Source organism: Vidua macroura, chromosome 1 (genome assembly GCF_024509145.1).
Source record: "Vidua macroura isolate BioBank_ID:100142 chromosome 1, ASM2450914v1, whole genome shotgun sequence".
Taxonomy (NCBI): Eukaryota; Metazoa; Chordata; class Aves; order Passeriformes; family Viduidae; genus Vidua; species Vidua macroura.
The window spans coordinates 110,321,779-110,349,170 of NC_071571.1; positions in this window are offsets into that span (position 1 = coordinate 110,321,779).

Genomic DNA, 27,392 nt, shown 5'->3' on the forward strand with positions numbered 1-27,392 from the left:
GAACAGGCTGCCCAGGGAAGTCACCATCCCTGGAGGTAATTAAAAGATGTGTAGATGAGGCATTTAGGGACACAATTTAGTGGTGGGCTTGGTAGTGTTGGGTCAATGATTGGACTTGTGGACCTTAAGGGTCTTTCCCAACATAAATGAATATATGATTCAGTATTTGAAATATAACACTTTCATGGATTCCTATGAAAAATTCCATATTTTCCTATAATAAGCAAATCTGAATGGCTTAGCACATGTTATTTGAGCTTAGTTACTACTAAGGAAAATATCAAACAGTACGACATATTCATTCTTCATACTTCAAAATGCTATTCAGAAGGTTAAAATTCTGATGATTCATAAGATTCAGATCACTGGTAAGAGTCAATGTTGTATGTTTATATTAAAGTTTTATAATCTTAAGTTTTTTCTCATTGAAAGCCTTTAAATTGTATTTGTTTTATTTGCCTAAAATATCAGACTGAAAAACATTGAAAGAAGTTCTGGTCTGGTGGTTCTCTCTCAATTTATATTTATTATTGTTTTGTACTCAAAATCTATTATAATATAATATATAAAGGCAAGAAAAAAAGAGTTATTTTTTCTTTAAAAAGAACATAAGTCAGGATGCTTTGTAAGTAATCTGAATTGATGTAAGCATTTTCATAGCTTTTTTCTTTCACATACTGAAATAATTTATTTTTGAGAGGTACCTTCAGCATAGCATGAGTAATTGCACCAGGATCCCTTGAAAACATTAACTTACACCTTTAGTCTTGGAGGTTTGTATGTGTGTGTGTGTGTGACAGAAAGATAGCAAACAGAGCTGAGGTAGCAAACTGAACTGTTACAAAATTTAATGTTTTATAAATTACAAAATTTTGTAGATTATGCAGACAGTCTTTCACATATGATCTATTCAAATGCCTGCCAGACTGAAACTGGAAATTTATTTCCATTTTCTAACTCTTTAAGACCATTTCTCTATTTAAATACCAATCATAACAATTTTTTTCCTGTGGTTCTCAGTGTGGTGCAGTTTACAAGCACTGAATTAGTATCATCAAAATAAGAAAATTGGAAGGAAGTAACCTGTGGTTTCCATTTGTTCACTGAATGGTCAATATAGTCTTCAGTGGTCTTTTATGTCTTTTGAGAAGAACATCTTCTGAAAAAATCTGTTCAGTCGAGACAAATCGAATCAACGTTTCCATTCAATCCTTTGCAATTTCCATCTTCTAGAGTTTCTTTTGTTTGTATATTTTGTTTCACTGAATGAGATCTGAATAGCTTACCTTTCAAATAATCAATGGCTTCATTAATCACTCCCTGGTATTCCCTGATGCTTTGAGATTTAAATAGTTTTCAGGAAAAAAAAAAAAAACACATTAAATCTTCATGTTAAACTGCTTTAGCTCATTTCTCATTGAGAAGTGTGGGAAATTTTGGCATCTTACATAGAGTTCCTCAGGGTGCTATTGCAGGTTAGTCTGGTAAATCAATCTCCAAAAGAAGTTTTCATTTTGCAAATTCATGTGACATTATTTAATTCACTAGACACATAATTTGCAAAAACTTGAAGTGGCAATACTGTAATAAAGTTTCAGCTCTCTTAGAGTACCTCAGATGATGTATCTGTATTAAAATTTAAGTTGAGGGCGATGAGACTGGTGATGGGCTTGGAACACAAGCCCTGTGACAAACGACTGAGGGAGCTGGAGTTGTTTAGCCTGGAGAAAAGGAGACTCAGATGTAACCTTATCGCTCTATACAACTTCCTGAAAGGTGGCTGTAGTCAGGTGGGGGTTGGTCTCTTTCTCCAGGCAACAACCGACAGAACCAGATGACACAGTCTCAAGCTGAGTCAAGGGAAATATAGGTTGGATATTAGGAAAATGTTTTTTACAGAAAGAGTGATAAAATTATGGAATGGTCTGCCTGGGGAGGTGGTAGAGTCACCATCCTTGGATGTGTTTAATAAAAGACTGGATATGGCACTTGATGCCATGGTTTAGTTGAGGTGTTAGGGCATGGGTTGGACTCAATGATCTTTAAAGTCTCTTCCAACCTAGCCATTTAGCGAATTCAGTGAATTCAGTGCATTAAATTCATCTATATGGTTAATTTTACTGGATGGTCTTTGGCATGGTTTTGTTCTGGACCAGTTAGCATTCTTCTAAACAACTATTTTGCTTTGGGATTTAGCACAAACCAGACACTGTTCCAAAGTTAGACTGAATATAAAATTCTAATCTGGAGAATAGGAAAAGTAAACATTCAAGAGATGAGTCTCCTGTGCTTGTTCCTCCCAAGTGCCAAAGAGTGGTTGTTAGCACATTATTTTACTAACACAGCTGTAGTCCTAGTGGGATCTAGAAATGTAGAATCCCACCTCGGTCAGAAGGGCAGGAGGATGGTGAAAAATCTGGAGGGGAAGCCTTATGAGGAATGGCTGAGATCACTTGGTCTGTTCAGCCTGGAGAAGAGGAGACTGAGGGGAGACCTCATTGCAATTACAGCTTCCTCATGAAGGGAAGTGGAAGGTAGGTACCAATTTTTTCATCCTTATAACCAGTGACAGGTGTGGAGTTGTGTTTTTAGGTTCCACTGTATGTATGTTCAAAATGGTTTATCCCTCTGTATCCCCTTGTGCCTTTTTGGTTCATCCCAGGTTTTCCCATCAGCACCTGTGTGTCCATCAATCCCAAAAACCCTGACTCAGGCCCCTGACCCCGCCCAGGTGACTTGTCCATCCTTCCCCTTTGTCTGGAGGCTTCTGCTGGGGTCGCTGGGTGACTGGACAATGGCCTGGGGTCCCTCCCCTGCTTCCTGCTCAGTGGATACCCCGGCTGTCCTTCCCTCGGAGGGCCACACCCATGTCTTCTCCCATTGGCTGATCAGGTTTCCCCGCCCACCCTATATCAGGGCCTGCTGGAGGCCCAGAGCTCACGCTCTTCTGGGACCTCTTTGAGTGCTGTTGGGCTCTGGGGCTCTCCTCGGAGTCTCAATAAATCTTGGACCTACCCCCAGAAGAGTGTCGCCTCCTTCCTTGCCGGTGGGATCAGCAGTGTCCTTGGACCCACGAAGGCACTCTCTAAAGCCCAGCTGGGTTCAGCAGGGAGTGCCTCTTGCTGCCTTTATCACCCCGAAAAGAGCTAGCCGGGGCCAGCAAGAGATCTGCTCTTGCGAAGCTGGGACGAGACGCGGCAGACAGGATTCAAGGAAAAAGCATGAAGCTGAATCAGGGGAGGTTCCATTTGGATATCAGGAAAAGTTTTTTTCACCCAGAGAGTTGAGCGTTGAAACAATCTGCCCAGGGAGGTGGTCACAGAACAAAGCCTGACAGAGTTCAACAAGCATTTGGACAATGCTTTTGAGCATATGATGTGATTGTTGGGGTGTCTTGCTAAAGGCCAAGAGATGGATTCGGTGATCCATCTGCTGCGTCTCTTTCAATTCAGCTTATTCTATGACTCTAGGATTCTATGACAACTAGATTAGTCATAGGGAGAGCTACCTCTGCATCTACATAGAACTTTAAAAACCAGACTTGGTTCGATTACTATGTTACTTCTGATTGAAAATATGAGTACTTCATATTTCAGTTTACCCATCTTCAAAATGAATCCAATACTCTTCAAATGACTATATTTTAACACTGTGAATGACTGGAAAAATCTCAGGCACTATCATTGTTTTAAAACAACAATAGTATTTTTTCAAAAATCTCTTGCACTATGAAAATGTGAAATCTGAGCTATAACAAAACCTTCAAAATTAAGCCATATTATTGATATAAAATGGTCACTGTTTTTTTTTTTTCTATATTAACTAACTCATTATCAGTTCAACAAAGGAAAGGCTTTTAGTGGTTTACTTGCACTAAAAAGGAATATTATCTGAAAAAAAAGAATTTCTCTTTAGAGCATCAGGAAAATACTGTGTTCACATAATGAATACTAATGTAGAACTGAAAATGGCCATGGCAGGCTGTAGTTAATGTTCTATGTGTACACAGTAGGAATGAGCATTTCAACCCACTTACTGTCTGAGAATGCTGTCCAATGAACATGGAAGGAAGGAAAATCTTTCAGGAACAAGAATGAGGGTGAAATTATTGTGCTGGGGAAGTTTGAAAGGGTGGATTTAGGGAAGTTTAAAACAGTGATTCTGTAAAGTCCCAGAGGTGACTTGTATACAACAGTGGGGCAGACCAGCCACAGCATGGAGAGATGGAACTATTTTAGAAGTCACAGAAAGTCTTAACTTAGGAAAATATGAAAAAAAAGAAATATGATGAGAGAACAACTGGGACATTATTCCTGTGTTTCGCATTAAAATTAACACAAACCTAAAGAAATGAGGGACAAAAACACTGACCACTTCTGTTTATGGTTTTCTCAGAGCATTACCAAACATTCTCTGATATCCTGGGCCTCTTTACCAGGAATGCCTCTTTCCAAGAAGGCCCAGAAACTCCCAAAGCACAATTTAGAAGCCATGGCACCATGGCAAACTCAGGAAGGTCTTCTCTTATCCGGGCTCTAACAAAGGTCTCTCCTTAGCACTGGCTAAAAGAGTGTTGACTCTCCCTAATCAGGGTGTATCTCCAACAAACACTACAGAGACCAGAGAGCAGAACATCAAGTCATGCTCCTTAGAAGCTGCTAGAGACACCTCAAGCCCAAATATTTGCACATCCCTCATAAATTTCCACAAGGGGAAGTCCTGCACCTGGGGAGGAACAGCCCCATGCAACAATACATGATGGTAGTAACACAACTAGAAAACAGTGACACCATCCCTCCCCTCTATTAGCACTGCTGAAGCCAAATCTGGAGTTCTGTGTCCATTTCTGAGCTCACAAGACAGACATGGAAAGGGGCCAATGAAGGTCCTCTAAGTTGATTTTGGACCATCTTACCTATGAGGAAAGCTTGGGAGTACTGGGACTATTAAGCCTGGAGAAGAGAAGGCTCAAGAGAGATCTTGTGTATCAATTTCAGAAGGGAGAGTGCAAAGAAGGCACAGCCAGACTTTTTTCAGTGGTGTTTAGTGACAGGACAGGAGGCAATAGACAAACTGCAGAACTGAATGTTCCATCAGAAAATCAGTTAACATTTGCTTACTGTTAGGGTGACTAAGTGCTGGAACATGTTGCTCTGAGGTGTTGTGTATTTATACAATGGATTTTACCATTTCACCTAATTCTAACCATGTAAACCAGCTTAGAACCTCTCAGTAGTCAATATAAAGAAATAAACATGTCTGGAGAATGACTGATCCAGTTCCACGGTGGGTATAATAAATTGTTCTCTAGAGATACATCTGCCATTTTGTCAATTACGTCAGAATCAACACAGCTGGGTGTCTCATAATGCTTAGATTTTATATGAATGCAGTAAATGGAGATGAATTCTAGCTCGACTATCCACATATAGATGATTGAAGGACTGAATATTAAATGAAAGACAAAAAAGAACTTTGAACAATGTATTAGGAAATTTTGTTAAGGTATTTTATTTCACAAGTATTGTCCTTGTCAGTCAGGAGCTGCATTGTTCTTAATTTAATGATTTAATGATTTAATGATAAAATTATAATGTGTCAAATGCTGCTCTCCTTGAAGTAATAGATACAGTGGCTAGACTGCAAATTATATATGGCTTTGGAATACTGTTTAGGACAATCCATTGGAAATAAAACTGTAGAGTTGTCACATTCCAAAAAAGACATGATATGCAAATATTTTCATGTGGTTATTGGGTTCTACAATTTTCCATGGCATTTTTACTAATCTCCTGGACTGAAACTTGACAAAGAAAAATCTAAATAAAAATATTATATTTTTATATTTATGATTTTTTTTTAGAAGAAGGTTGCTGTAGCAGCACCAAGAGGCATGGATATTATTTTTGCATTCTAAAAGTAGATGGTGTTTGAAATATCTGGGTCAAAACATCTAATTTGTCTGGTGTTTTCCTTCTAGTTTATTGTTTCCTTCATGTTTCACATAAACATGGTTTCTAATTAAAAAAAAAGTAAGGCTATGTATAGTATGCATGATACCATACTTTCTTTTTTTTCATTTATCATCCTTTGTAGTATTTTTGCACTCAAATCATGGTGGTGACCAAAGTCTAAAGAAAAAGAGAAAAATATTGCGAAGACTTTACTAGTTTTGCACAAAACATGCAAAACCAGAATACAGGCCCCAGAGGTCTTAATATTATTCAATTTCATTGGCTATGATCTCAACATACCAGCAACATGATCCTTCAGAAGTATTCTGCAGAGTCACATATTGATAGAACCTCATATACTTAAGATGAGGAAAAAAAAAAGGCAGCTGTAATGAGCGTGAAGTAAAATTATAGCAACTGAGTTTCTGTTTTATGCATAAATAAGAAAATTTATATCTTATAAACATACTTTAGAAGTCTAGACAGCTTTGACCTCAAAAATCAATTCTGTAGCCCTCCACTATAATTGCTCTAAGTAGTGACAAATTAGGAATATGGATAATAGTAAAATATAGGATTCTTCACTTAAAAAAAATAAAAAAAGAATCAAGTAATAGATACAGGGATTTGGACAGTCACTAAAAGTAAGTGTCTTTTTCAAAAGTAAAATCTGCTTGCAGGAAAAATCGGTGATACTCTCTAGTTAATCTCCCTTTATGAATACAGAGCAATACTTTGAAGCCATGATATTTTTCCTGTGTTTCTTACCAACCTAAATTCATATGGATGAATCAGCTGTACAGTTTTTAAACTGAAAGTCAAAGCAACTTGGTTCCAAGGATCATTTAAAAACTTGTCTTCCAAGAATTACCTGTCACTTTTTTTCCCACTGCGATATTGCTTATATCTTCCTGATTTTTTCAGGCTTTCTGTCATGCTTTTTCCTACACTTTTTTCAGTCTTTTCTTCTCAATGCTGTTTTTTCTTTTGTAGGGCTCCCATACAGTCATATTGAAATAATCTGTAATGCTTATATCGGCAGAATCACTATTCATATATCAGTCTGTTTGCTTAATTGACTGTTTCTTCAATCCTTACACATCCAGATTTAATTTACTTCTTCTGGTGCTGCCTCTAAAAATATTAATTTTACCCTTTTGTGCCTTATGAGCAACAGATACTGTAACTATCTAGTAAACATCTATGAAATAATAAATACTTTGCTACAATTCTGAGTGTAAAGTCATCTTGATGGGCTTTAAAATAATGTTGCAGAATGAAGCTGACAATCAATTTTATTCCAAGTGAATCAGAAACTTGTATCTCTCTGCACCCTTTCCTGTCCATTTAAAATGTATCTTCGTTTCTTCATTTTTCTCTGGTGTGTGCTGGGAAGAAGAACTGAGATAAATCACCATCTTCCTATGAAATTTTTGTACATGAACCTTTTTTTTTGGTATATGAAAGCCTTATGACACTTACTTCTCCAGAAAAATAAGTAAAATACATTCTTTACAGATTTAGTTTGTATAAATTAATAAATTTTATCATCTGACACTAAAAATGTCGTTAATATAAAAAAATATTGTAGTCTTGATAAAGGAAATTGGTTTTTAGAAGAAGGAGACAAGGCTTTCATGAGCAAGGAATGAGAAATGTTTCTAAACATAGGAAGAGACATGGAAAAAATAGCAATGTGAAAAGCTCAAAAGGCAGAAGATCAGAAAGACCCAAGAAAAGAGCAAGTGAATGGGGGGAAAAGGCAGAGGGGAAGATCAGAAGCAGGAAAAGTGAACAACAGTTTGTGGTAAAAGAAAATCAAGTAAATCCTAGCTAATAAATGTAAGACAGGGAAGAAATGATGGTACAGTGGTTCTGGCAGTGCAGTGACAGTTATGAGCATATAGAAAAAAGGGTCAACTAAATAACATATAGGGAGAAAAGCATACACCTGAAGTTCCTTAGCCATTGTGAAGAGATTTTCCCCATATTTTTATCTATTCTACAAGTCCATGATACCAGAGAGTGTAGAGATTATTCCATCAGTATTTCAAGTGCTGTCACATTATTTCTAGATATGTCATATTATGTCTAGATACATCAGTACATGTAATGACAGATTCACAGTTAATAGCAAAACATTTTAATTGCCTCTAATAGTAATGTACACTTCTAGTGCTAATGAACACTTCCACTGGTATTGCAGAACATTTATAGCAGAGAAAGTTTTGATGTGTGTCACACAGACATGCTGACACACCCAGAAGATCAAGCACTGGCTTTCAGAGTTAAAAATTTGAGTTCAAGCCAGCGTGAAATTATATACCTGAGGTTTTCCAAAACAGATATGCAATGAAATTCTGCAATGCATGTACATGTTGATAACTTTATGCAAAAATGGGAAAACACAAATGGATTCTGGATTCACTTTTTTTGAGATTTGGGCTATAAATCTGAAATAATGAATGGAATTAACTTCATTTGATTTTCATGCTTTGGCGAAAATGTTGCAAAACATGAGTGTTCACAAAACAGACCTTTACTCTTGTACTCTTACTCTCCTGACACTTTTCTGCAATGATTTTGTCGTTTATGGAGAATCATATTTACGCTTATCTCAGCAATTTTATTTCTTTTTTTCAAGTACAGATGATTCATTTCCAAAGTGCAAAAATTGAAGGGGCTGACACACCTGAAATATATCTTCATCCCTCATGGTTTGTAACTGCTTCTCTTTGCACTTCTGGTAATTCCCAGAAGTGTCAAAATCCTTCTGAAGGATAGCAAAATGTCAGAAAAAGTAGTAGTACAAAAATGCATCTCTTATTTCAGGGTGAGACACTGCAAAGTGGCTGTAATCAGTGAAAGCAGGAATAAACAGCTATTGAAGAAAGCAATTATGATCAGTTCTTATGCTCTTTCCCAGAAGAAAATCTGCAGATGGCAGTCCAGTGCATACCATGGAGAAATATGTATTAAAAAATAGGAAAAATCTGGAAAAATCCAGATCTACATATCATTGTAGAACAGAATTGTTCTACAGAATTGTAGAACAATTGTTAGAATTGTTACTCATATCAGTATTCTGTATGAGACATCTGATTATCTGTGATCTATGTTCAGTTGTATTCAACTATAAGGTATGTCACTCCTGCCACAGCAATTTGATGCTCTCACTATTTATTACTTTCTATCCTCTTTCTACAATCCCAGTGGTACGTGAACAAAATAAGCTTCAGACATGCATTTACTCTTTCTTAAAAAGATGAACCAGCACTGCTACTTTCAAAGTGTAATTTTTAAAAGATGTGTTCCCAGAGAAGGCACTCTGTGAACAAACTTGTGCCCTAATGGAAAAATGAATGTGGTGGTTTCATTGGGGAAATCCCTGTGGTAACATGAGACTCGTCAGCCTTCTGGGAAACAGGTGACAAGGAAGGCACAGTGGCTCATTGGCAAACTGGCCTTTGTGACTACAGAGTGCTTACAAGACCCTTGTCTTCCTCTGTGGAGAAAGCTCAGAACTTGAATAGTTCTTTTTTCCTTGACTGGTGTTAGTGTAAGGGGTCACAAGCCTGTCTGTCCCTCTCAAGATGTGACTACTGCATGTAGGGTGAGGTGGAGATGAGAAGGGCTCTCAAGCCTTGGCACCTGAGGTAGGTCAAGATTGCAGCACTGCTGCCACTGGAACTGCAGTTTCATCACTTGGTTTCTAAACAGAGGGGAGATGAGATCCTACATTAGAGTCAGAGCAACATCACACAGTGAAATCTGCAAGATAAAATGGCAGGTTCCCTGTCTGAAGGTCTGTGCTTATCACTGATTAAGAGAGGTAACAAAACTGGGCTTCTGTTTGCTGTTGGAAACATAAGTAAAAGCTACTGCCTCATTGAGCTTTCTTTGCCTGCAGAGAAATGAGAATTTATTTCTTCTAAATTCAGATCTGGCTACTGCCACTCATGCCTCCATCATTCTGACACTGCCTTTCTACAGTGCATTTCATCTGGGGCAACAATGCTTTATTTAATCAGGAGATTCAGTGAACTGCAGTGAAGGCACTTAACAGTCACTTAACATGCTGAATCTTTTCACTGTTAACTTTAAGCTCATTTTCCTTATAATCCATGTCCTAGGAATATTCAAAATGTTTAGAAGCTCAGATGTTAATACTAGGAGTTTGAAATATTAATTTCATATCATATTTTAACATCAGAATTACAGATATGCTCACTTGAGTTTCAAAGATATTGAGTTAAAAAGTTCATAGTCACAGGCCATGAATGATTAAATATTGTCAGCAAATAATTCTGAACCTCTAATCAACCCTTAATATACATGTGAAATCTAATGTGGAGATTTACAGTGCTTATTGTGCTTTATGCTTCTGTGAAACTGCCTTATTTCGTACTGATGGATGGAGGTAGAGTAAACAATGTCACCTTCATATTTCCTTGTGGATGGGCTGTATAAACAGCTTTGCTTTTTCTTTAAATTTATATAGCTTCATTCCTACACAGAATATCATAAACTTTTCACTACTGAGAATTGTAATTAAAAAAAATAGATAGTTCAGTGCACTGCTTATTTCATAAGATTCTGGGAGTTTATTTATAATGTTTTATAAGGGAGTTCCCTTATAATGTTTTAATGTCCAAATTTAGGTTTCATGATTTCTATAGGAAAAAATAACACAACATTGGGGTTTATTAAGGCCATAAATAGAAAATTTAACAATCAGTTTAGGAAAGGAAAGCAGATTCATCTTATCAGCATACAAGTGGCATTTCTTTCCTACTGTAAACAGAATATTTTGGCCAACTTTTAAAGCTACCAACAATTCTAGCTAAGGGATGGTACTTTTAGAATGAAAGTATTCTGATATGAGTAGTCAACTCTTATTCCAGGAATAAAATATGCTTAGAAAAGATGAATAACTTTCATGCTAACATAAACACACCTCCATTAAAATTTATCTCTGGTTTGTAGAGGCTCATTCATTCCTTATGCTGTTCTAAAATTATAGTTTAACAGAAACCTGTTAGCATGCTTATTCCTGTAGCGTGAACTTGAAATTACATGTACTTGTTTATTATATTTTGATGGCTTGAACTTCAGTCAATCCCAAAAATAGCACAATTTTCATCTTGCTCCTTATTTATAGCTTGCTCATAATAACAATTTATAGAATTAGGGGCTTATTTTTGCTATGACATAAAGTCATGTTTTACAAAAGTCAACACCAATTTTAGCCATGTCTCAATAAGCTGCATAAATTAACTATTTCTAAGTAAAAGTCACAGTGACTTCATTATCATTTCTAGAATTAAGACACTGTCCAAATATTTTATATCCAGCAGAAAAAATAGAACCTTCTGTGATATCACTGCTTTCCCATGGTTTGTTATTCCACAAGCCCAGCAGAGCAATGCCTGGGGCTATGAAAAGATTGTTGAAGATCACTCAAAAACATGTATAGTCCTGCTATCATCATAGAATTGTCCATTGCTTCTGAAGCAATTAATGCAAAATTTTCAGATTGGTTTTATCTTCTTTTCCTCATTAAAAGAAACATTAAAAAATGTAGAAATTCTAGTTAGAGTTCTGTCCTGAAATTTTAGCAAGTAACACAGAAATAAATATTAATGTTGGCTGATAATTCTTATACTGAATCTCATTAGTCACTGGAACTAACCTTTCCTGATAATTTTTCTGCTGATCTTGAATGTGACCTGTGTTGTATGACTGGCAGAGGACAAAACAAATTCCAAAATGTCCTTTTTGGTAAATAAGAAGGCTGCGTGTTTGCGCTTTAACAGTCATCATATGTAGCTTTTCATAAGGTCTAGTCTCCTTGGGTACAAAACAGATGGCTGAAACTTAATAAAAGGGATACTATGGGGAATACAGGAATTACTTGTACAAAAACTAGCTTCATGCTCCCTTATAAGGCCCAGATGAGCTATGATGTGAATGTGAACTCTGAGACTGCAGCCAGATTGGCCTCTAATCCTGGTAAAGTGTTAATGCCATTAAACTGGATTTTTTTTTCTTTCCCACATCTGCCAACTTGAAAGTCTCCATTACTTCCTTTCACATATTTCCCCAGATTAACATGATTTTTTTTTGCCACTCAGTGCTGTTACCGTCTGTGTTTCAGGGCTCTTGGGCAAGGCATAAGGAGAGTCAATCTCTTCAGAGGGTATTGCCACAAACAAAATGCATCACATGAATTGTCTAGGTTTGTCAAAGTTTGTCATTAGTTTTTAGCTTTTGCCTAGTATTTTCACTGAGCAGTCATGAATCCCAAGTGTTTGGAGATCAGAGAATTTCCACTCTTGCACCATTTAGGAACATAACTACTTCAGGACAAATGAGTTTGAATATGAAAACTCAGTCTTTTAAAGACCAATTCTGAGCATAGACACAAATAATCTCTACCTTTTAGCTTCTATGCAGTTGTCTTGTTTACTCTCCGCAAGGCTTTGGGCCAGAACTGATGTGCTAACACAGAGATGCCAAAGATGAGCTTTGGCAGGCAGGATCCCATGCATTCTGTTAGGCAGACTCAGGCAGACTCTCACCTGAGAGCACATTTCCAGATTCATTACCTGCAAGGAGAGCAAATAGCTTTTGTGTCAACAGAGGTTGCATCCCAGAATACAGCAGAGGCATCAGCAGAGACCATGCTGACACCACAAGAGGCAGGCCATCATTATAACTAATTAGCAGAATTGCATCACATCAGCTACCAGTGTGAAATGGTAAAGGTACCAGGTTGAGGCCTAATCAGAATCCAAAGATAGAACAGAAAACTAAAAGTCAGATTGTTAAACTAAAGGAAAATAAGAGAACTGGCTTAGTTCTGAAACTTCTGAGTCTTCTTGGTGTATCAACATGCTGATTCTATGGTTGCTAACATTTTATAAAACACATTAAGTTATATACAGTGGTTAAAACATTTTCTAGTCACCTACGCTATTTGTTTCTCTTGAATCTATTTTCTATTTGTTTCTTGTGGATTTGTCTTTCAATTGATATTTATTTAATAAAAATGCATTTTTATATCTTTTTTTTTTTTGCCTGCTGTCATTTGGCAACTCATTGTTCTAAAATTGCTCCTTTGGCAGACTTTGCTGTCAAATGGATTTCAGCTGAACTGCTCAGTAGTTGAACTTGTTAGCAGTAGGAACTCTATTGCACACAAACCACTAAGACACAATTAGCAAGTGTCTGTCACAAGAGGAAACATTGTCCAAACTTCACTTTTCAGTTCCCAGGCAATTTTGTGTGCTAATGTTTTTGGTAAGCTGGTGCAATTAGAATGGGTACATTTTGAATCCAGTCCTCCAAAAATAACTCAAAATTTTCATGTGAGTGGAACTACAGAAAGGAAATGTGTAATAGTATTATACTGTTAATATAACAGAGACAAAAGCTTGTGTCATGAGTGGTATAATAATGTCAGTCCTAAACAGCTTTTATGAACAATCTCTTTGGTGAGTACCATCTTTGGCAAAGAGGTTGAGTGATGCTATTACTGTTAAGATTGCATTAGTTTTGTTTATTTTTTTTCCTACATCTTATTGTGTAAATAAAAAAACAAGACAATTCTATTTTTGAAATATCTTTTTTTTTTCTCCATATCTGAGGTAAATGTATACCTTAAAAATAAACACTATTTCCTTGAAATGCCTGAAAGCTCAAATCTGTGAAGTACATAAGTATCATTTTAAGTAAAAAAGAGTCTTTTTTATTGTTAATTGCAATTCAGAGAAAAGTCTTTCAATATTCTATGCCGCATAGTAACACAGAAAGTTTCTGTGGTAAAAGCTAGCTAGCTTTTTATTAAGTAGATTGTTGAAAAATAAATTCTATCTCCATGACATAAGAACGTGCTGTCACCTCTAAGTTGTCCTCTGCATGTGGACATTTCCTCCAGATTCCATATCTGTGCATCTGTACATGGCCTTTGATGAGGTCTTTTTTAGGAATTCAGCATTACAAAAGTCCATTTCTAAGACCATGTAAACTTATCTACAAATAAGACTGGTTGGAAATGGCAATTTGGAAAGGAAAGTTTTGCCTTATGCTGATGATTTTTCATAATTTTTTTTCAAACTTGTTATTTCAAAATAAGCATTGAATGTAAAGCTTCCCTAGACACAAATACATATTCTGAAATGATAAAAGCAATTTTTGTGAAAATTAAACCTGGTTCAAGGAGCAACATAAAAAGTAATGTGATTCTTGAGTTTCCTTTTTATTATTATTAAGAAAACTTGTTATATCATATGACAGAATTTGGAAATCTCACTTATTATGGACCTTCAACTTTTATATTTTATGTGATTGAATTTACTTTTTACTTTTTACTAAAATTTTATTAACATTTCAATCACTCATTTTTGTAAACTAAGTGTAATGCAAAAAATAAACTAAGTGGGAAATTAAAATTATGCCAAATACAATTTGTTCTATTCACGGTTTTGTTTAGTCCACGCTAGCTTCACAGATAAGAAGAAAAATTAACTATAAGAAACAGTGCAAAGATTTTAAACAAATGGGAATTAAAATAAAACATGATTCTGTATGGGTTTTTTTCTATGTAAATAATTATTTATTTCTACTCCTTCTTATTTCATTAAAGAATAAGAACAAAATACCTGTATCCAGGCAGTAAGAGACTTCATTCTTGTGACTCAGGACTGCCTGTAGTTAATTTAAAGCTTAGTTCACTGTATACTCTGTGATAAGAATAATAATGAAAAGTTGTCAGCCCTAGGAATATCCTGGAACAAGATTAATGTTGCATTTAGAAATTGTGAAAAGTGTTTATTTCACCGAAAAATTATACAAAAGCCTTTTGGGTGTCACAGTTTTATATGTGAGATTAGAAAAAAACAAATTGAAATTGTTTAAATCAATAACAGCTATCAGACATAGATCTTCAATGATGTTCCTAAGCAGTCACTAGTTCCTGGGTTCACAGTTCTGGGTTATCAAGAGATGGAAAATGATAGATGGGTATAAATTATGCACAGCTTCTAAGCTTTCTTCTTTCCTTTTAAAGATTTTAAACATTTACTCAGCTCTGACTTCTGGCTGCCTACAGCCTATTATTTCCTAATCCAAAACCATGACTATGCAGCAGGAGAGTAGAACATGTTTAAAGCAGTTTCCTTTGATGCACAAAGAGTTTCTTCTTCTCCTGACCTGGTTGGCTGGGATTAAGGCTTCTGTAGGAATAAAAACAGCAGCATATGACTCCACTGCAGAGCAAGGTTCCCTCCAAAAGCAGGGAGAGTTGAACATCTGTATGCCCTAGGTATTATTTGACAGAAGTGTAGGTTGTCATACATGAATCTGGAGTGGTGGTTATATAATAGCTTTGAAGTTTCAAACTTCTGTATTCCTAGAATTGTGAATCCTGCTTAGCTCCACTATGTAAATCGGTGTGAGCTTGCTTGGTGCAGTAGCCCATTTTCTCTCTCTCTCTTTCTCTATACATATATATATACATATATATATATACACACACATGCACACACCGAGACTCAGGGAGAGTTTGCATATGTGCACAATCTATATAGATTATGTGGATTAGATTTATCGCTATGTATGACATATATATACACTGCTATGTGATTTATCTGTGTGTGCATCTTTACATATAGAGATGCATAGATACAGATATATACATATAGGTAATTTATTTTCAATTGCCAACATGTTTTTCTGATTTTCTTTATTATTTGGGAACTGCAGTGTTTTGTCTCCTCTGTTTTCTTTTCCCATGGCCTCCACATTTGTGTGTTCTACCATCTATTTTATCACAACTGCTCTTCTCTCGGCTCAGCTGCTTGGTAGTTGGCACTAATACCACTGGAACTCTCTTAGGCCTGGATTAAAATGGTACTGTTGGCCTCAGTGTAACAGAAACTGCAGCCAAGATAAAGTGTACAGATATAGTTAAATGATGGTATCCAGAAAAGCACTTAAATTATTACAGTCCTTTACTATTTATGTAAGTTGCTCACAAAGCAGTATCACTTGGCCATAAACAGAGTTTTGGGGAACTGGCCAGGTAAAAGCAACTGCCCTTCTGAGTGATTTAAGTAATTCTATAGTTCATATATAGAGAGAAAACACTTTGTAAAATGGATTAATATTTTGGGAAGGAAAACAAGAAAAAAAATTCTGTTTGGAACATTCTAGATACTGTGAGCCAGAACTCCTCCTCTTTATGTCTGCTATCCAGAGCCTGTTGTTGAGAACTTCTCTAGGAATTTTTAAAAGTCTGATGTTTTTCTTGGTTATTTTCTTGGTTATTTTCTTGGTTTCTGTAAGTATTTCCCTTTTTAACTGACTAAGAAGTCTTGAAATCTTGTGTAGAGCTACTAAGGTATCACATAGGAGCAATGATTTTTACAGCCTGTACAATCTCTACTGCCTATTCCCATCTGGGAAGACATGATTACTTCACTGTTTCCCAATCCTGCTTTCATTCTACAAAGTGGAATCCACTTTCTAAAAGGTTACTGATTTTTGTAAACAGAGCTTTAATTAACAACACAAAACCTATTAGTAAACCAGGATTTTTTTCTTATTAAAGAATTATTAGTCACTTATGCCTTGTTTTCCCCTCTGACTGCAAAAGTCCATTTTAATTATTTTACAGAATGAGTTCTTACAAATTAAGCCAGTGTATTTCTATGGTTGTGCCTCAGATGATTTCTTTGATTTTTGGTAGTGATAGGGGAAAAAAGCCCAAAAAAGTGATACTCATCTCCTTTAAGTTTTCTCTGTTGACAAGCTGTTAGCTTCAATTGGTTGCTAGAGCCTGCCATGGGAAAATTCTAAATCAGTAAAGTGTTACATACTCCACGGGTTACAGCTATGAACTAAATAGTTTCATATCTGCCACTTATCTTTCACAAACTCCTTCTCTCAGAGTATCTGTCTTTGGAGTACAGCCAGCAACAAAAAAAAAATAAGCTCAGAAGATCACATAGCTAGATAGATCTAGCAGGAGTTAGGATGAAAAAAAATAGTTTTTCTCTCCATTTTGTCTTTGTGGAATGTAACTATTTGAGAAGTGAAATGAATTTATAGACAGAAATCTTCCTTCCCTGTAGTAAAATGATATAAGAGGATTAGCTGAACTACTAAGACAATATAATGGTATCTTCCTACAAGTCCTTTTCTTCATAAAACATAACAAGTAACACATACATTCTTTATAGCATGGAATAATATGATCTACCCAAATGTCATGAACTGTTACCAGTGGAGAGAGAGAGAGCTGTACTTCTAAAGGGTGATTTATTCATAATATGCATGATCTGAGTAAACCACAACAGTCCTAACAAGCATGTTATTCTTCTCTTTTCTAACTATAAAGGGAGCCCAAGGTGACTAATTTGAATGATGTGCATATTTTAGCTTTTAAAAATTACAGTATATCTAAAAGTATATCATATGAATTCCATCTGTGAAGCCCAAAGAAAGTGGAAGATATTTAGACATAGGTTTACACATCTCATAAGTATTCTTTGAGTACATCTCTCTGTTATTGGTCTTAAGTTTACTGATAGCTGGTATTCTTTCTTCTTTGACTGTTTTCTCCTGTATGTTAACAGAAGTTCAAATTTGCTTTTTGAAACCTTAGACTTGTAAACTCTTCCCTAAAAATGATCAGGTAATAGGCATCTAGACAGTTCCCAAGATTGGATAACTGACTTCTACTTAAAGGACAGCATCTCCAAAACTGATAGAAATTTCTTAGTAAATTTCTTAGTAAATTCCCCAGCTTTAGAAGCTGGGGAAGAGGTGGCAACATAGATGACCATCTCATTTATCAGGTTTTCTGTCAGCTGATACTGGCAGGATGTCACTGAGTGGTTTTCTGAAATTATTATATAGCATTTTTTGGCTACACTAACAGAACAGAATATTTTTTACTGCCTTCATCTACCCTTCACTCCTCCTACATAGTTTCTCTTTCCTGCTAGCAGAGGTCCTGATGGAACTGAACCAGCCTTTCTCAGCTGCTGTCTTGCTGCCCTGTCTTTTTCTGGGAAAAATCTAGCTAACTTCCTGTTCATGTCTTAGCCATTGCATTTTTTTATCCTCACATCGTTATAAAATAACATGAACAAAATTAATTAAGCCTTTCCTTTTTTTCGTTCACAGAGAGCACAAAAAAAAAGATGACAAAAAGTGACAGGGGAAAAGGACTCTGGTTTGACTCCAGTTTAGGTATGCCAATGCAGATGCACACAGGATATATATAAACACACACACACATATATATATATACACACGCATATATATATGTACAAACTTAACCAGACATAAAGATGTTTTACAAAAAGTACAAAAATACAAAAACTATCCTGAAGAAAATTAGTTGGAACATGATTGGGTGGAGGGTTAAATTCTGTGCATACATGAAGAATTTCTCCTTCTGTAACTGTGATTGCCGAAAAAACTAGGTACCTAGTGTGCCCTGTTTGTTTCAGGCTCCTTTTAACAACACAGAAAAGAAACAAAAGTGTTCACAGAACAGTTCATTCTGTTCAGCGGTATGAGGGGATTGTCATCAGGGTATTGCAGGAAATGAAGTAATACAGTAGCACAACTTAAAGTTCAAAAGCAGAATATCATCTGTATGACATATTCACAAACAAAAAACTAAACACTTTCTTCTGGAATAAAAGCACACTCACATATATAACACTCACACACTTATGTGAGGTATTAGTTTGAAAAAACTGAGTTATAATCTACAACCTGTCATGGTTTGATGATGGCGCAATGCCAGCATCCCCATGAAAATGCACCTTCCCCAAATAAATGCTGTGAGATGGGATCAGGAACAGAGCAGAGCAGGCCCAAGCTTAGAAATAAAGGAGAAAGCTTTATTATCCTACAACTACAATAAAAGCAACACACAGAATTCAGGATGAAAACACTCCAAAACATTCCTCCTCTCCCCACCCAAACTCCCAACAAACCACAGTGAGACACAACTTGGACCCTCAATCACCCTACAGATAATCAATACTCAGTCCCTCAAGGGAGAGAGGAGTCTCTCTTGCACCCCAGGAAACACAATTGCCACCTCTTGTGTTTCCATGTCACACATGGCAACCGCCCGGAGAAAATCTGCCAGTGTGACACTCTCCTTTCCATGTCACAGTGCTCTCACCACCGTGCATGAACAGACTGCTTATAGGACTCCTTTAAGGATTCTTTGCCAAGGACCAAAAGAAACAACAGTTGTTTCTCATTTTGGGACCACAGTCCCCTCCCCGCCCCATTTTCCTCCTCCCCTGGGGCCACGGGTCTCAAGAACAGAGATCTTCTTCTTCCTGAAGACAGAGGGCATCACCACGCCCTCCTCAGCTTTTCTCTGTTCACTCCATTCCTGTGCTGGTAGTCACTGAAGCAGATCTCTTGGCTCACCATTGCATCCCCCTAAAAATGCAGTCTCTGTTGCAGGAGAATTTGGTTCAGTCTACGGCTAACAAGAAAAGTCCAGCCAAAAGCCACTCCATCATCTCCCACCTAGAAATTCTTCTTCTAACATCTCAGGTTCCCGACTGTCTCTCTTCTCTTGCAAATCAAGAAGGAGTAATATTTCACAAAGCCTTCATTTCCCAGGAAAGGGTTAAAAGTCTCAGACTCCCCGGATGGCTGAAATCTCAGCCCAGAACTCCAACTCCCACGGTTGGGCACTTTCCCCCCCCCTTCTCCTTCTCCTCTGCCAACAAATTCCAGGTGCCATCAGGCTCTCTGTCTCTTTCCCTCTGGGGTGGGTGGGGGGGAATGAAGACATCTCTGTTTCTCTCCACCCTTCCATCCTCAGGGCCAGCCTGTTTCCAGTCCCTTCACACCCTGGGCCTACCTCGACCAGGCCGCATGGCTTCCCCTCAACTACCCAGCTTGGTAGGGGAGAGTCTGCACAGCACTCTGACCGGAACCAAAAAGACAGTTCCCCTGGGAGTTCTTGCTTTTAACCCCCTGTGTTCTCAGAGGCATGTCTACGCCTTCAGTGGTCAATCCAAATGCTAATATCCAAACCTGACCACTGATTGGTTTGACCCCAGCTTCCTGAAAAAATTCACTTCCCTGTCAAACCATGACAAACTGAGGCCTAAAGGTTTGTCAACTTAAATGCAAAGCAAGCTGAAGTCCCTATGTCAAGACCAGTCTCTCAAATAATTAGTTAATAAGGTTTTTATTAGTTTAAAGAATCCCTCACATCTGCTGCTATTCTAACTCACTGTTCAGCACCAGGTAATCTACTGCATTTTCAGAGGTGGAAATAGTGTTGCAATTTTTGAGAATTTGCATGACTTTTAGAGCTGTTTTTTAGTCTCTGATTTTGCTGTTAATTACTGTGTACAGCACTATCACAATACAGAGAAGCAGCTCTGCAAGCATGCAAATGAAGTAATTTCTCATTTCAGTTCTCCTCTTTCTTTCCAAGTGAGTGGTTCAGAGGAAGAAATTTCAAAAGAAAATAATCATCTAGCACTATGTAAAGCAGACATGCTTAGTTCTGTTATTTATGCCACACTATCAATCACTAATTCCTCTCTAAAATTTAATTTTAGGACTGTCCCTTATCTTTATATATTACCCATCTATCATAAATATTGAATCATTATTTCATATGAATCCTCCTGTACATGTAAATGTTTGCAGGGTTCTGTTTGACTATCTCAGTACAGAGATCTATTTTCAGTTCAGATTATTAAATGTTTGTGTTTTCTTGTCTCTTAGAGTCTCTCAGAATTCCAGGGAGGTTATTGATAAATACCTGGAGGTTTAACTTTCTTATAGAAAAATCTCAATCAAATGGTTTGAAGCTGTATTTAAAACATCTTTGTGCAATAGTGTCAACAGGGGACCAGTAATAATAATTTGGTGTCAGGAAATCTATAAAACATATTAAGCCAGCTTCAGTACCACTTTTTTTTTTTCTTAAGTCTTGTTACATTCAAAATTGAAGTCACATAGACAAGATCAAAAATCCAGGAACATAGCTTACCTTGAAGTCTTTACTGATAAGAACTTATAAACAAAAGGTTTAAGATTCAGCATCCAAACTAAGCTTTACTAGTTCTGTAAACACTATTGATTTCCCACAGATTCCACAGAAATATTTAATCCAAACCCTATTTGTCCTATGAAAATGAAGTGTCAGAGTTGATCCATATTTTCAGTTTACAATATTGAGGTCCATAGGTTAATACATTAAGCAAACTGCAGACTCTGGGGGTTTTATTCATTTTGTAGGCTATGGGAAAGACAAACATTTAATTTTTTTCCATCACATGTTCTTGCAGCAGAAATATTTGTCCTGCATTGAATCTAAATATGTGGTTCTGCATTGCAGTAATATTCAATATCCTTTTTAAGTTGCATTCTGTTTCTGAGATAAAAGCTTAGGCTGTGATATGTGAATTTTCATTCCACTGCTTGACTTGGATTCTGAAGGGATAGAAAAAAGCAAAACACCAATTTCTCTAACTTTTTGGTTTGGTTTTTTTCAGTTGTCATCATAGTAGGTTATAAAGAAATGCTCTTTTTCTGAGAGAAAGCCCAGAGAAAGATGAATATCTAAAGTATATTTCCAAAATAAAAAATTATTTAGGATTTAATGTCAATTAATTTTATGGAACAATTATTCTTTTATTTAGCTTAAAGCAAGATGTACATTATTCCACTTCCTGCTAAGATTCATTTATAAACTATTAATGGTTACATTTGCATTTCCATCAGGAAGAGAAGAGACAGTCATTGCATAGATCTTTCTCTAGACACTGATGTATTATTTAATTACTTATAGTTCATGATTTTGTACAGGATCTGCAGAGTTTTGATGGGAAACAAGAATAATTGCACAGTAATTGTTCAATGGTTATATTTTTCTAAATCACATGTTGCTATTTTTTTCTAAATCACATGTTACTATATTTTTCTAAATCACATGTTATTAATTCACTACTATGTGACTATTTAAATTTGCTGTATAGGCAGGTTAGCTGTGACACAAGCATTTGCATAGCTTTAACCTTCTTATGACCCACCAAGATATTGCCTAACAAGAAATATTTATTGTTTTCTGTGGTGATTTATAGAGATGGTTCATTATTTTTTTTATTCATACTCATAAGACTTGATTACAGGATTTGTAAAGGTCATGCCCCAGCAAGTTAATTTGGTACCTATTTGTCCTCTCATTCTTGACTATGGCACCCTATGAAAGAAAGTGATTACACTGAATTAAAAATATCTTCTTCAAAACAGGACATTATTTATTCATTTAAAATTAAATAGTGTGCAAAGTAATTAATAAAACCAATAAAGGGCCATGTGGTTTTTTTCTCTACTATCTCCATCAGCTTTCCAGACTTGCCTGTTCAGCAGTGGCTGAGGGAAATTGTCTGTTCCAAACCCAGCTAGAAGGTATCATTGCGCTGTGTCATTATTTTCTGATTCACTATGCATATACAACAACACTATCCTTTTCAAACCAGCATACTTAAGGGACAGACATGTTTTGAGTCCAAATGTGAGATGAGAAATACACTTTTTGCCAGACTTTGCATTACCAGGTAGTCGGCAGTTGGCAGTCAATAGATTTCCTAACAAAATTTTTCCTTCTCCTATGTGGAACTACTTTTACTTTGCTCCTACTTTATTTCCTGTAGAATTTCTTTCCTTGTCCTTGTCTCTTGATTTATCACCATGCACATGCACTTAGTCAGAGTAATACCTGATAGGTAAACTGAGGTTCAGAATTTATTTTTAAATTAATATCCATACACATCTATTTTCTCCAAAAGAAGTTTATGGATGACAGTTAAGTTTGTATAATCATATAGTAGGCATAAAAGGATAATGAAAAACTTGTTCTAGGAGTATGATGAGTCGGTGTTTCTATCAAATAAAATTTGTAATGATCTACAGTTCAACAAAAGTAGTTTATATTGTCTTTCAGACTCACAAAGGGCTTTTTCATTTCCTTCAATTTTTTTTTCTTGATTTTTGGGCCAATCCAAACTACCACAAGTGAAGAGAAGATGAAATAGACATGACAGAATGTTTGTAAAATAGGAATGGTACACAGAAAGGAGGTAATGAATGCAAAGGCTATCAAGAACCATTATGAAAATTGCTTTGTTTTTTTGCAGGGGGAGCATGGCTGAAATGGGACTGTAAATGCTCTTTGGAAGTGAGACAGTTATTTGAGGTGAAGCGTGACCATGGGATACAAAAAAATGTATGTGGTGTGTGTCTTTCAGCTTCAGACTCCAAGAGCATATCTTAAACATACACAGGACCAGCTCCATTAAGTGACATGATCTGAAAAATTGGGTGAAAGAATTGAAAATCAATATTCCTCTTTATGCACAGGAAAGGGAATGTGAAGAAGCAAGGAGGGACAGTATGGAAAGTTGTTTATAGAGTAATCTGGTGAACAGTAGTGGCAGTGCCTTTTGACCAAGATGCAAAGGACAAAGCACACCTGTCAAGTGTCTTGGGAGGAGAAAATTAAAATAAGAAATTTCGTTTTGTGGTTAGAAGGAACATGATAGTAACAGAGCTTACTCATATAAAAAACAACCTGAAAGTAATCTTTCATATTGTGTCTGATGTATGACTTCCCATGCAAAGGAGCCCTCAGAAATTAACATTTTTACTAGACTTCCTCCAAACTAGGTATTTTCTTTAACAAATAGAGATGCAATAGAACAGCAGAATTTCCAAAGTGCATGTCCTTTACCTAAAAGCATGTACATGTCCTTTACCTACCTTCTATGCTTAATGACAAAAATGTTGCCTGACTACGCCTATAATAATTTTATGGGTTTTTTAAAAGAGAACCCATTTTGGCTAAAGAGCAATTCGTAGGAAGATCTGCCAGCATTGCTTTTTCTGGTTTTATTTGCTTGGGGTCTTTTTCACATGAAAGAGAATATTAGCATATAGTGCACTAGGACATAAATCCAAGGCTTACATTCCTTGTACGCAAGTGTTGATGTTACAATTAGCGATAAACCACAAACTGTTGTCATAGACTGCAACCATCTGGTGGACTATTAAAAGGAAGAAATGAATATCTCATAGATATATAGAACTTCCTAAGGAATAATTTCCTGGTGCAGAAATGCTCAGAGTTTCAGGTCTACCTCTTTTTTTTTTTTTTTTTTTTTTTTTTTTTTTTTTTTTTGGTAAATAGATAAAGTAAGTAAATGAGATACTAACAATATAATAGGAAATGCAATATCAGATGTGACCCTTGAGGTCTGAGAATACAGGTAGAACTCAGGTAGTGCTCAGATTGGAAGCTAATGGGACAAGTGTATTCCAGAGGTAAATGTTATTGAATAGATTTCATCTCTTCCTATAATAAAATGACACTTTTTGAATATCAGGTATAAATGACAGGGTTATGGTTGCTACCTACTACAGAAGCAGGTTGAAAGTACTTGCATGGATATACTTTTTCAAATCCATTGGAACTCATGATCTGAATTTCATTTCAAAGTATTCAGAGAAGCAATTGATTATTAGGGTTTCAGCTTCAGAGTAAACATAATTAAACATAAGTAAACATAAGTAAACATAATTATTAACATCTTAAATCCTATGAAAGAATTGTCCAGATCAGCTGTAAACTCTGAGTGGAGGTTAGAAAAAAACTTGTATTATGAATAACATAGGAACAATTAACCCTGCCTTCATCCAAGGATGAACTAGGTGAGTTTTCAAGTGCTTTGCAAATTCAGTGGCTTTAGAAACTGTTCTTCTGATGGACTGATACAGAAAAGAGAAAGCAAGCTAAAATCCAGTTCAAATTAAAAAGGCACAAAAAGGGCTAGAAACATTATCTAAGTTATATCTCAAGAAATAAATACCACACAGAAAAGATCAAAGCAAACCAACACCTTCTTCTATTTCATCTGTGTCTTCCTTATTTTTCTTTATCTTGTCACATCAGCAGAAACCCCATTATGTTGTTGCAATATTTCTACAAGTGTGCAACTCTGCTGTATTTCCCTTCTACTTTTATCAAAAGTACTTTAACCCAGGAATTGTGTATTCTTTTTTATCTCTAAAATACATCTTCAAATATGAGCAAGCAATACTTTAATATTTTTCTCTGGAAAAAAACATGAAGAAGCTGTTGATTTGAACTTTGACATCTTCTGTCATGGCTCACCTAATTTAATTTGTTTAATATGGTGCAGGAGGGAGCCATTATGATCATAATTCAGCATGATGTGCAAGGCTTTTTATGATCTTCTCTCAAGGTTAGTCAATAGCTAACTGAAGCACTATATCTGCAGCCATACGAAAAAGAAGTAGGTTCTATAACTGGTAAATACATTTACTTTCTGTAAAATCTAAGCTTCATTTATTATGTTTGCATAGAACCATTTCAGACAAAGTGAAGCCACCAAGTAGGTGGAGTGCTTGTCAGAAAATAAAGATTTATTGCTAGTTACTCCAAGACACCTGTCTTGTCAGAAATCTTGAACTTTATAATATCAATGTTAATTGAAGTATTTTATCTTTATTCCATTTATTCACCATTTTTTAAGTTGCTCATATTGCAGATATTTCTTAACTGGACTCAAGCAAGACCAGTATGACTTCAATCTCTTTAACCATTGCTTCTTTGTGCAACAAAATTTATATTTTGAATATGGTAATACCCATGCCTCTGCCACCACCCCAGCCTTGAATGATCACCTGAAGGTTCAGTCCCTTAATCCATGAATTGTGAATCAGGAAGAAAACACTATAGGATTATATAAATAAATGTATGCAACAAAGAAGATAAAGAAATAAAATCTATTTTTTCTTTTCAGTTCAGCTTCTACTTAAATAGAACAAGACTATAAAATTAAAATTATTAAAAAATAAAAAGGGAAATTGGCAAAATGTTTGGGATAATAACAATGGAACCTAGTTTCTAATATCCAACACTCCGTTTTTTGTTTTGTCTGTGAAGCTGAACTGCATGCAAATCTTTAATCATAGCCACCTTCAAAAGACAGATCTTCATTTATGCATCTGCAGTAAAAATACAATAGCTGCGTTCTGGAGTTCTTTTAACAATAGCTTCATTCAGTGATCTGTGTGTTTTTTCTAATTAATTATTTAAATATTCTGTCAGGTGCTGCAGTTAAGTCTTAATCATTTTGTAAATGGAGGAATAGAAAGAGAGTTTAAGTGGCACTATCACATCAGAATGCATTAGTGATGTGATCACAAAGAGGAAAGTCATGGGTATATGCCCAGGCAGGTTTTGTGACATCAGCACCTGTAACAATGAACTCTGGGGGAACTTTTTCATTCTTTCATTCAAATATGTTGGACTAATTTAATGCCAGCTGAGGAAACTCAATACAGCCATGCTTAATTACAGAATTATGTATGTATTGACACTGATTTAAGCCTGCATGTGTGTCCTGGGACCTAAGACCTTTCTGATTCTTTTAAATTGGCACAATTAATTTCAAGAGAAAAAGGATAACTATTGAAAATATTATACAACATATGGTATACAGAAGCACTCCTGGGTCAAGTTCTCTACTCTGTTGTTGCAGAGTTGATGTTTCATCTTTAAACCTGTTTTCTGAAGTCTGAGTCCTCTCAAGTTGTATCATTAAATGTATTGGTAGAAGTACCTGTTAATTTTATGCATAACAATGTGTCACTTAAGACTATCAAACCAATTTGATACCAAATATCTCTCTGGGAAAGAGGGCCACAGTCTCTATCCCAGAAGTCTTCAGTCTAACTAGATAAAGCAAAAAAAGGACTACAGAGAAAATATTTCTGTAGATGAAAAGATTTTCTCAGGTTCATTAAATAAGGTAGTGGCAGTAAGAAAAAGACTGTAAGCTTTCTGTTTCCAGTCTTCTGAGCATGTCACCTATTTTCTAAATAATTCTTCCATTTCTTTTCAAATTTCAGCAGGAGATTATAATTTATATTCAGATCTGGTATATGTAAGTATGTTATGGTTTGATACTGGCGCAATGCCAGCGTTCCTATGAAAATACACTTTCCTAAATAAATGCTGTGAGATGTTATCAGGAACAGAGCAGAGCAGGCTCACGCTTAATAACAAAGGAAAAAAACTTTATTAAACTACTACTACTATAGAAGACACACACACTAAACTCAGGATGGGGACCCTCTAAAACACCCTTCCTCTTCCTAATTTCTAAAACAACCACTATGAAACATTACACGGGATTCCTGATTAAATTATTACCTTTCAGATAATCAATACTCAGTTTATTAAGGGAGAAAGGAGTCTCTTTTGCACTATAGACTCCCTCCCTAGGAAACACAGTTGCCACCTCTTGTGTTTCCATGTCACACATGGCACCGCCTGGAGAAAAT